The following is a 12,379-nucleotide window of genomic DNA, read 5'->3' as shown; positions in this document are numbered from 1 at the left end:
ACATTGTAGAAGATGGGCAATTTTTTTTTTTAAAAAGGGCAGTTTTCCTTTAAGCCAACAGAATGTATTACAGTAATCCCTTGTTTATCACGGTTAATTGTTTCCAGACTCGACCGTAATAAGTGAATTTCTGCAAAGTAGGATTCCTTTTTTGTAAATGGAATATTTAGTAGTTATGGCAAAGGAAACCTGTTTACGAGCTTCTAAATACGAGTTTTAACATTATTACAGCCCTCTAGACTTGAAATAAGACGCCTATAGTCACCTTTACACACTCATATTACCCCGTATAATATACATAATCAAAGAAAATACGATATTTAAGACAGATAAGACTTGTGCTTGTGTGTGTTGCAATTAATGTGTCCCAATTTTTAGTTTGGAGTGGATTCCAACTGCAACAGTAGGCTGTGTTATTATTATCATTATTATTATTATTATTATTATGATATGTTATTACTATTGTTCCTGTTGTGAGATCATTTAGACCTGCAGTAAAAGCCTGTTGCTCCAGTGATCAAGTCTGCTGCTTGTGTACCTCATCAAACATTACAGTAACATTACTGACACCTAGTGACCAGTGTAGAATACTACATATCACCGCATCTTTGAATGCATGTTCTGAAAGTTTCAGTTCATTTTTGACATTTTTATGCTTGAAAATAATTCATTTAGGCCAAATATAGATACAATTTGCTCAAAAATGCTTTTTTGGATGAATAAAAGGCTGTATTCAACCAAGAAACAGCATGATTCATTAATGAATATATTTTTGAAAACCCGTGATAGAGTGACGCCGCGAATCTCGAACAGCGATGTTGGGAGGGACACATGTAATTAACTGTATTTTCAAATACACAGGAAGGTGATTATTATTTAGTCATATTTTCTGTTGATAAAACGCCAGATAACAGACTTTTGCACTGTTTGTTATTACGTACACCAGAAGAGGAATCATTTGTTTAGAATTAGAAATGAATGCGTCAAACCGCAGTTGCTGGCGGTCAAGTGCTATTCAGCCAATCGGGAATCCTGAAAAAGCAACATCAACCCCCTTAAGTTTATCTATCTATCCTTCCTCAGCATCGTGAGAGATAAGATGAATATTTACACACACAGTACAGTATGTATGCTAAACCACTTTAAGAATCCTTTCAAATTGGGACCAAATAAGCCAAATGAAACCGAAGCAATAATAGAATAATAATAATCCTACATTTTTTGGATCGGTCTTTGATAATTCGTAAACCTGTTGGAAACTTCTCCTGTATTTTTGTTGTTTTTTTTTTCCAAGTGCTCTGACCACTTTTTGTGGAGTTATATGCAAAAAATGCCGAAAATGGTCCTATCTCGCAATGTTAAAGAATCCTTTAAAATATTCCTGGGTCCAAATGGTGATCCGGCTCACCCCCAAAACATAATCAGCTCTTCCATGTCCCATTTCCGAATTTTTTTTTTCAAGTTATTTTGAACACAAACAGACAAACAAACACACAAACAGATAAACACCGCTTGCGCTTGGCAGACGTAATTACATAGATCAATCATTTGTAATGTGAACGTGAATATACAAAACATGTTTCATATAAAAATATGATAAGGCACAATTATGCCGTTGTTAAACACAAGTGAATCTATGTTTTTATGTCACTCGAATCTTAGTTTTAGAACAACTCCACCCTGTCTGAAGTTTCCAGCTCTCTAAAACAGAAAGCCAAAACGCAGACAAAAATATGTTTTGGTGTTTTAAAAATATCCACGTGGGCATGGCCTGTGGAGTCTGAGCCTGGGGGGTGAAGAAAGTCGAGGTCGAGACCTACAGTATGTGGTAAGCGGTTGCTGGAGAGATGCCAGGTTGTTTCCTAAGCGCCACCAAAGCATGCTAGGAATTGCTACAATAATTGATTAATCTGTTAATTCATCGTTACAAATCGTACTAATTGTGTGGCAAAATCAAGTGCAAACAGGACAGACACCAGTGCTGATTCAATCTTAAGCAAAAAGAACACCACTGAGAATGCTTTGTCTGCTCAATACAACGCTGGCATTGAAACAGGAGTTCAGAACATTCCGAGAGAGCGATCCCATTCAAAATAATATTAAAAAAAACCAAGAATAAATTGATTAATTTATGGTCAACATGTTTCATTTCGTAAAAAAGGCTGAAACCAATACAATATGCCCGTGGTTCTCAATTATGTTCCGTCATGCCCCCCCAGAGGACGGAAATTCCCCCCACTGTACACACCGTACTTGTTCCACTATTTGAAAAGCACTGCAATATGCTAAGAAGTCCAACTTATAAAAATGTAAAACGCAGCCTGCATGTTGGCCTTGTGTTGTTATTAGCGTCCACATTTCAACTTTTTCTCATTACGTTATGCCTTTTTGCTTTTTTTCCCCCTCACTTTTGCTGTTGTTTATTATTTTATTTCTATTTGCATTATTTTGCTATTTCTTTAGTAATTCTACTGTTTAAGGCTGTCAAAAATAGCGTGTTAACGGCTGTAAAGAATGTATTTAATTAATAATGTACATTTTTTTAGCGTAATGAACACATACGCATCATGACAAGCCACACCTCTGTGCTATGACGCCAAATGGAGGCACGTTGGAGCATCCCAACAGAGTCAGACAGAGTCTGACGCTCCTTTAGAACTTTATTACACATCAAAAGCAGTGCCATTCCAACACCATATATGTATCTCCAACTCACAAACACATTTCTAGTCCCTTTGTCATCGGAACCACATTTCCTCATTGACATGAGACGGCCGTGAGATGCATTCACGGACACTCCGAACATCACAACGTCTTTATTATGGGTGTATGTGTGGCCTAAATCAACAGAAAGATAAAGAAAAACAATAAGTAGATATTCTTCGCACTCACTCAAAACATGTGAATTCAACTTAAACGACATGGTGCCTTTGATCGCAATCCCTCATTGCTCATGATAACACAGTTAAGATGCAAATGTTCTCCGCTATTAAAGAAACTAGTCCATGTGTTTTTTACCTCAAAAAACGCTGATATAAACAAAGGCTGTTGCTTGAAAAATGGTGCCCGCGGCCCACAATGCATTCCACGATCACATGCAAGTATCGCGACATTTCGTCTTGTGCGCGGGATCCAAGATGGCGGAGTAAACAAATCGCACCCATTTTGAATGGCAACCAAGTGGGAGAACGCAAACCAAGGCTAAATCTTTGCAAAAATTCCGTATGTTAACTGAAAAACACGCTCACCGGGGCGGATGTTAACCGAGGTACCACTGTTATCCTGCCCTGTCATTTATCTTTCTTTTAATAAAATACAGTAAAAATGGGCGTATTTCATATACTGTACAGTTGCAAATGGTGATTAACCATGATTAATTCATTTGAAAACTGTGATTAATCTGATAAACATTTTTCATCATTTGACAGCCCTAGTATTTTTATAATGTGCCTCGGGTTGACAAAAATTGAACGGGCCCTGGCCATCACTGTGGACACACCAACTACAGTTGACAAAATTTAAGCCAAGTACCCACTCCTACCCTTGAGCAAGGCATTTCCTCAACTTAACTGCAGTATCTTTCCTATGCAATCTTTAATAATTACCAATAAAGTCTTTAAAAATGATCATTTGATTCAGATAAACACCCGAAGCTCCCTCCAAAATGAAGACATAGTGGTAATGTATTAGTGAGCTGATGTCTTCTGACAGAGTCAATGTGGATGATGTGTGTGTCTGTGTGAGTGCGCATGTGTGTGTGTGTGTGTGTGTGTGTGTGTGTCTGTGTGCTCCCACTGAGCGGGTTAAATCTCTTCCTGGCCCCACTTAACAAGAGCCCAGTGAAAGCTTGGTAATCTGTAGACAGGAAGCAGCTGGGGAGAGAGGGTGTGTGTGGGGAGACCCTGTGTGAGCGTGTAAGAGGGGGGTCTCTCCTCATGTCTTATTAATGTCTCATTAATACTGCAAGATGCGCCACTCTGTGTGTGTGTGTGTGTGTGTTGAGAGATGTGGGACAAAGCCTGCGGGGTACAACGCAGAAATCAACCATTGCCCCTAAACACATAGACGCCAGCGGCACTAACCCCAGGCTTGTCACAATGTGAGATTTCGCAAACCTCACTGACAAGAGGTCTGACGAAAGCAGCAGCAGAAGAAGAATCCGATGTCCCTCAACCTTCCTCCTCATCTCACGCCCCTTCCTTGCTTCCACCTCGTAAAAAAGAGCTCCTGCAGACGGTGCGTGCGGCGCGGCAATTACCCATCATACCTCCTGCTTTCTCACGCTCAGTCCAAGTAGCGTATTAGGGACTTACGGTTGCTTTCTACCTTTAATGCTAAGTAAATTACTGTGCATGTTTGGCACATGTGCTCTTCCATGGGGAGTTGGTTTCCTTGATATTACCAAAATGAACCACAAGCATCTAAACCCATCGCTAATTTAGACTTATTAGTCAGCAATGCGCATTCTAATGTCTAACACGTGCTGAAGCAAAGCTGGCAACTCTGCATCGCAACAGAAAAAGCAGTCAGCACTGTTTTTCCTAGCTAGCCAATTATATATTTAATGCAGAGTCGATAAAAAATGTATCTAATTAGATGACCACGGTGTATCCTCCAATTGTATACGTACCACAAAAATCTGTCACTATAGGGAGAAAATAGTACAGTTCATGTCGACGCCCCTCGGACTGGCTTACTGACATTGACATAAGCGGTTGTCAACATAACCGACATGATGAACCATTGCTTGCACATTTACTTGTGACTCTGGCTAAATTTTAACTTGTGACTAAATTATGAATGAAAGGGATAAATCAACATTTAAGGATACTTTTACGTTCACTGAAGATGTGATTCTTGACGTGACTGTTCCCAAAGACAAGATGCGACAGTGAGATCAACCACCACCATCTTCCTGTTTTTACCTGAGGTATTTGAATAGTGTTTCTCACCTCAATAACCCAAAATGGAGCCAAAGAAAGTGCCAGCATTTTTAGGTATTTTCAGGTATTTTAGCATTTCGGAAGGTAAGAAACACTATTGAATTCAAGAAATAACTCATGACAAAACAGAAAGGTGATGATGAAGAGTAAAGGGGTTGATCTCGCTGCCACATTGTGTCTTTGGGAACAATCACGGTCTTCAGTGAAGGTAAAAGTAACCATTTATTCCTTTCATTCATCATTATATGGATTGAGACATGTTTTGTGTTAACATTTTTGAGAGTCAACCGCTGATGACATCGTAGGTGGGCGACTGACTTGCGGGTTTGGTTGCTATTTTGTTAGCAAGCTAAGGATGCTAACAAGGCAGGATGTTTTGTGATAAAAAATACATGAAGAACACAGTTGGATTCACGCAGTGTATTAATAACTGCTGACCGGAAAATGTACGCAATCTTTGGCAAAAATTTTGGACGTTAACTGAAAAACACGGCAACTAGAGGGAAAACTAACCGAGGTTCTACTGTATTATGAAGTATTGGCTGAAGCTTGAATGCTGTAGAGCAGTGTGAGGACCAGTGTCTGCTGTGATGGATACTTGTCAGGCCACGACAATTACTGAGTAGTTGAGTTTGAAATATAACACCGCTATCCCAATATTCTATTACATTCATGGGGTGCCCAACCTACAGTATGTTGTAAAACGTTTTAAGGCGATATATTGGTAGGATGACTTTGTGCCCTGTACCATGTCAGGTGGTTTATACAGAACAGCAAACCCATAAAAAAGGAGGATGCATTCCGGCTTTAAATGAAAAAGCCGTAAAAAGTGAAGAAAAAAGTGTAATGGGGGTACTGTTTGTGGTATCTGCTAGTTTTCTGTCAAGGGGAATGACGCCCAATGGCGTTTGTGAGTCTAACAGCCATGTGGGCATGACTAGCGTATGGTATTTTTACTGGCCCATGGCAGGGGTGTCCAAACCTTTTCCACCGAGGCTCACTCTTTTGGACCATCCTGTGTGTTCCCCTGATCTAAATCCTAATGAAGCCATCTTCACCACCTGGAGCAACATTCCCACAAGCCTCCTAGAAACACTGGCATCAGGCATGCCCAAAGCAATTTTTGAGGTGATTAACAAGAATGGTGCAGCTACTCACTGAGTCTTTATTTTATTTTTTTTTAATTGTATTTCTATTTTGGGGGAGGGTTTGCGCTATGGTATTAAACTTTTGATCAGCTGATTAACAGCCTTTTTCACTTTAATGCTTTTTTACTCTAAACATTTTTGGTGTCATTCCCACATCTTCTTTTTGCATTTTGAAGCTCTACATAGAACCTACTTAAGCTCCAACAGTGCAAAATGTAAATTCCTGAAATTTTTCAACTGGTTTTAAAATTTTGATCAGGAGTATAGTTTGTATTTTGTTCTGAATATCTGTTATTGTGTAGAATAGGCCACTGCCTGAACTGCGGGCTGCAAATGGCCCGAAGCCGCACTTTGGACACACCTAGAGTATTGTGTTGTTATGATTGAGCCCTGAATTAATATGTGACATGACCAGTAAAATATTAGTATTTTGTATTCATCAAGTTAAGTGTTATTTTATTACAGGTTTTATAACACATTTCAAATTATTTTTGAAGTGTGTGAGATTTATGTTGTTGGTGATGCAATTGGTTGGTGCAAAAACACCGAATGGCTGCACTTTTAACTACGTAATTCTTAGATTACATGAAGTAATCACATGTTCTTTTCCATCATGATAAGGTGTCAAAACTTTGCTTTGACTTTTCCTGGCTTATTCTGATCCTTTCCTCCTGTCTTGGAGTCAATACAAACATCCCCAGATGCTACTATAAGCATATTAATTGATCTATGAATAATCTTAAATGCAAGGGGGCAAGAAAAAAGAAATCAGAATTTGAGCCGACACTGACATGGGGGGCGGGACACGAGTCGATAAAGCCGATTGATGTGAGGGACATTCAGGTCAGCGAAAGGAAGCAATTAGAGTTTCATGAGGGCCCGTGTGTTTTGGAAACACCTACAGTGAATCCAAATTTGTCGAAAAAGGCTTTTGAGATGCTGCGTCTGGAATCAAACAAAAGAGGTTGTAAAAACAACGGCTGGGTCCTGTTGAGAGGTTTGCAGTGGTCTCATTTGGCCATTCACACGCGTTCCTCGGGGAGCACTCCACTTGTTAATATGAAGACAATAACTCAGAGTAAAGCATTGATCATGGGCTGAGGTCCGGGCCGAGCAATTGTTTATCTGTACCGGGATTGATTCATGCTGATGCTGACATTATTTATTCTTTATTCATAGTCTCTCTTGTATAAATACAGTAAGTTTAACAAAGAATCTACACTTTGTTCCAGCCTTTTAGAAACACGACAGGGGTGCTGCACACACAGGACTCAAAAAGTAGACTCAAAGTGTGTGTGTGTGTGTATATATGTTCCTCTCACTGTTGTTTGAGTTTTGTGAGGATGTGTGGTTTTGATAGAGGGCAAGGACTAAAGCAAGCTGGGAAAACAGTAGGAAACCGCGCAGAAGCTTGTGGCCTTTCTCGCTATTTTACACATTTATATGCCGTCATGGAAAACATTATTACACCACCCTTGTTTCTTCAGTTTATTGATCCATTTTAATGCCTGGTACAAATAAAAGTACATTTGTTTGGACAAATACAATCCTGATCAAGATCTTAAGACCAGTTGAAGAATTGCTCAAATTTTGCATTTTGCACATTTGGATCTTCATGAGGTTTTGAGTAGAGCTACAATATGCAAAAACAACACGTAAACAAAAACAAATTTATTGAAAACAGCAATTAAACTGAAATAGGCTGTTTATCAGCTGATCAAAAGTTTAAGACCATCGCTCAAAAAATAAAAAAAACTCTCCAAACCAGAACAAAAAATGTTCTCTGTAGGACTCAGTAATGAGTCGCTCCACCGTTCTTGTTAATCACTTCAAAAATTGCTTTGGGCATGCTTGATTCAAGTGTTTCCAGGAGGCTAGTGGGAACATTGCTCCAAGTGGTGAAGATGGCTTCACAAAGGGCATCAACTGTCTGGAACTGATGGCCATTTTTAAAAAACGTCCCTTGCCATCCATCCCCAAATGTTCTCTATGGGATTTAAATGAGGGGAACATGTAGGATGGTCCAAAAGAGTGATGTTATTCTCCCTTGGTCAAGCGAGCATTGTGAACTGCAGCGTTGTCCTGTTGAAAAACCCAGCTGTTACCACACAGACGAGGGCCGTTAGTCATGAGGGATGCCCGCTGCAACATCTGCACTTAAGCGGCTGCCGTTTGACGACCCTGCACCACCTGAAGCTCCAGTGTTCCACTGAATGAAAAAGCAGCCCAGATCATGATGGACTCCCTCCACTGTGCCGGGTAGAAAACATCTCAGGTGGGATCTCCTTGACATGTCAGTAACGTTGGAAACCATCTGGACCATCAAGGTTACATTTTTTCTCATCAGAGAATCAAACTTTTTGCCACCTTTCAATGTCCCGTGTTTGATGCTCCCTGGCAAAGTCTAAACGGGCAGTTTTGTGGCGTTGAAGGACATGAGGTCTTTGAATTTGTTTTTTGTTTTTGAAACCTTTTCCCACAGATGCCGTCTGATGGTTATTGCACTGCAGTCTGCACCAGTAAGAGCCTTAATGTGAGTGGAAGACCGCCCTGTGTCTTGATGGACAGCCAATCGGATCCTCCGGCTCATCGCAGGTGTGATTTTTTTGGGTCTACCACTTGACTTTTTTGTTCCATAATGCTCAGGATCTTTCAAAAAACTTAGAATGACTGTCATACTGCACCCAACCTCAGCAGCAATGGCACGCTGCGAGAGGCCTTGCTTACGCAGCTCGACAATCCGACCACGTTCAAAATGAGAAAGCTTCTTAGCTTTAGCCATCAGGAGGGCATGACAGTGTGAATGCCTGACAGAAAATGAACATTTTGATTAGATTTTGGCTTTTATAGCCTGTGGTCTTAAACTTTTGATCAGGTGATAACCTATTTCATTTTTTTGGTTAAAATTTTCATTTCAAGTTCCAAATGCTTTTTGTCTCACTCCCCCTTCTTGCTTTTATATATTGTAGCTCCACTTAAAACCTCATTAAGATCCAAATGTGCAAAATTCTAATTCTAGCAATTTTCTTGACAATAACCAAAATCACTGAAGTTCTTACATGAATAGCTATAGCATTGTACCGCCAACATTTTTTTATTTATGTTGTCATTGTTATATTTGTCCAAACAAAGGTACCTTTACTTTTATCAGGCATTAAAATTAACAAGAAACTCAATCAACAAGGGCGGTCTAATAATTTTCAGATTAGACTGTAAGTCTATTTTCTGACACTTTAAACAGTCAGAACCGTTTAGGCCCAACACAAGGCTCTTAAAGACGCTACACCACCTACACGTTTTTTTCTCTTGAGACTGCATAGGTCTGATAGGGGACAGAAGCTGTAGGGAGCCATCCCTGCGCTTTGACTGACAGGTAAAGAGGTGGGAGGATGGATAATATCAGCCCACAGGGATGCCCGATCCGCAAAGCCCTATTTCTGGGGGATATACTTGATCCCCCAAAGACCAATGAGCTGGCTCCCTCGGCTGGGGGCCGGGCCCGGGAGCACAGCGGGGCCAATCAGTGAGGTGGTAGGAGGCTGAGTGACATATCCATCTGCTAATTTACATCATTACCACAATGCATCCTGACAAATGAGCCCCCCGGGTTTGAGCCAATCACCTGGGAGGGTAATGCAATTAGGCGGAACCACAGCTGTCACTCAAACAGCCACAGGGAGGGGGTCAGGTAGTGGTGCCTGTGGCCAAAACACCCCTGCCTACTGCCGTGTCGTTCACACACACATGCAGATGGAGAGTGAGAATTCCCGAAGGTGGTGCAGATATGAGGAACAGGATTTTAGGGATGTGTGTGCTCACTAAAGGGACACTGGAGAGGCCTGGGTCCTCAAGGGTGTCCTTGATGGACACAGAAATTGATTTGTGGCCTGTGGGTACAAGCCTGTGTGCATATCTGCATGCATCTAGATGTGCGTGTTTACATCTGGCGTCCTTCAATGTATGCAAGAAGCTGCTACAGATCTTCAGACTCTGGTAGCTCATGCCCTCCTGTATGCAGTAGTGTGCTGGGGGAGCAGTCTCAAGAAGAAGGACGCCACACGCCTGGACAAACTGGTGAGGAAGGCAGGCTCTGTCATTGGCACTGAGCTGGACAGCCTGACATGTGTGGCAGGTCAAAGGACACTGAGGAAGCTTCTTTCCATCATGGACAACCAGCATCACCTAATGCACAGCATCATCTCCCAACAGAAGAGCAGTTTCAGTGGAAGATTACTATCATTGCCAGCTCCTTTTTTTTTTACGATTCCCATATCAACCGGTACCGATATAGGCAGCAGCTCTTCCCGCAAACTAATTTCAGGTCACATCTTGTGAACACATTATGCTTCTTCTACTGCGATCCCACTGGATGCATTTCACAAATAAACAGTGATTGTACAAAATAAGACAAATGTTGCAATATGCAATACAACAAACTGTCATATTTATGACATTTTGTGTCAACAAAAGTCATTAAAATCATGACCAATAATCAACTAAAATAACACGTCCTCCTGCTATTATATATACTACTACTAATACGAATCCAATTAAATAATGCTGGCAACACTACAATTTGGAAAGTTGCTCATTTCTGTGTGGCACAAACATCCATATTAGAACAAAGTAAAGTGCAAAATATGAATTATAAACTGGGATGCATGAATGCAGCATGAACGATTAGAAGGTTTAAAAGGAAGACGCCTGACTCCCCCCTTGCATAACCAGCGTTTTCATTGCAAATTGCACATTTACAATCCAGAGGAAAAACTTCGAAACGATTCCAAACCGTGAACAGACTGAGCTAGCAAGCGGGTTGCTGTGTGGAGCATGTCATCACTCACGTGCCGACATCATTATCGGCAGAAAAAAACATTTTAATATGCCAATAATACAGGTACTGATCTGTCGATATTATCGGACATCCCTGATGGGCACAATTATCAATTAATTGATCATTAAGAATTTGATTAATTTTGTGGAATTGATTGTTACTTAATGACAATTGGCAAAAATGGCAAAATGGAGTTCACTACTTGATTTCAACCATCAGAAGCACTGTTGATTCAGTCTCTACTGCAGTGAAACCTGTTTAAGTCAGTCCTGTTTATGTCGACCAACTCATCAAGTCCTGGTCCACTGTGTTCTTCGTATTACTAAAAAGTGCCCGCTTAAGCCGACATTGACATACATGCTCGACCGCTTTTGTCGGCATGTGTCTGTTGTCCAACAAGTATTTTATATGTCACACCAGACGATGGCACTAACGCTGTGACTGATTACCTGACTGTGGGATGTAATGTTGCTGTGTGAAAGTGCACAGTCACCTTAAACACAGAACTGGGTTCCGTACAACTAAAAGAGGTCGGCCAGGGCCCGGCACGATTCCATGCACATGCACATGCAACGTAGCCTTGTCATACAATGTCTGTAATACAATCACTCTTTACATATTCTCAATGATAACCGACACAATTCATGACATAAATAAAATACGAAGACTCAAAAGGATCCAAAAGTCAAACCCATGACGCTCTTGCTCAGCCACGAATACATTTGTGTGCATAATTAAGATGTGTCTTTTAATTCATGCGACCACTCCTCTCCCAAGTAATGACAGTGGCAACCTTGCACAAAATACAGTATATGGTCAGAAGGACTCCAAATAAGACTGGAAATATTCCACAAAGTCAGAAAAATTGCACGTCATTTAATGAATGTGAGCCTTCTTCTCACAAGTTAGAACTGATGGCGGCAACTATGCACAAACCAAATAAACAGAACACCTCCAAAGAAGACTGGAAATATTCAACAAAGTCAGAGATATATGCAGTTATAAAGCAGAATAAAAGTGATGAAACAAGTAAAGGGTCGTGGCATGAGTGCTCAAGCCAGCGGGGGCCAAGAGATGGAAGGGGAATCGCACCCAAGTCCAGCACAGCAGGAATATAATGGGCAGTTCCTTGGTACATATACCACCCCTCTGCAAAGTTGTGCCGAAATCCACGGTGTTCTGCTAACAAGCCAAGCAATAACCAAGAATCAATACCTCTTGCCTCCACCCTTTTATGCCGAAGAGAGGGTAGAGGGCGGAACTGAATGTAAAGTAGCCTTGCATTTGAGTGGCATGCGCATTAGTGCTATTGCTAATCAAGCTGATCTTGGTCTCGTTAGGTGCAGTTCTGCACGGCATCTTGAGATGATGTTTGTGTTGTGTTCACTGGTCGATATTGCCGTGAGTGACAGCTTGTCCAGCAGTGTTAATCAGAGACTCTGACTCTTAACTAT

At 40.9% G+C, this 12,379-nt stretch overlaps 1 protein-coding gene across 4 annotated transcripts in view; it reads right to left on the bottom strand.

The window, feature by feature from the left end:
* invs (inversin) overlaps positions 1 to 12,379 on the bottom strand; it is a 71,655-nt gene that overhangs the window by 38,640 nt on the left and 20,636 nt on the right. The gene's annotated exons all lie outside the window — the stretch shown is intronic.

The sequence above is a fragment of the Dunckerocampus dactyliophorus genome, chromosome 7 (assembly GCF_027744805.1).
Source record: "Dunckerocampus dactyliophorus isolate RoL2022-P2 chromosome 7, RoL_Ddac_1.1, whole genome shotgun sequence".
Taxonomy (NCBI): domain Eukaryota; kingdom Metazoa; phylum Chordata; class Actinopteri; order Syngnathiformes; family Syngnathidae; genus Dunckerocampus; species Dunckerocampus dactyliophorus.
Note: the sequence above shows the minus strand (reverse complement) of the source record. Positions and strands in the feature narration are given on the sequence as shown.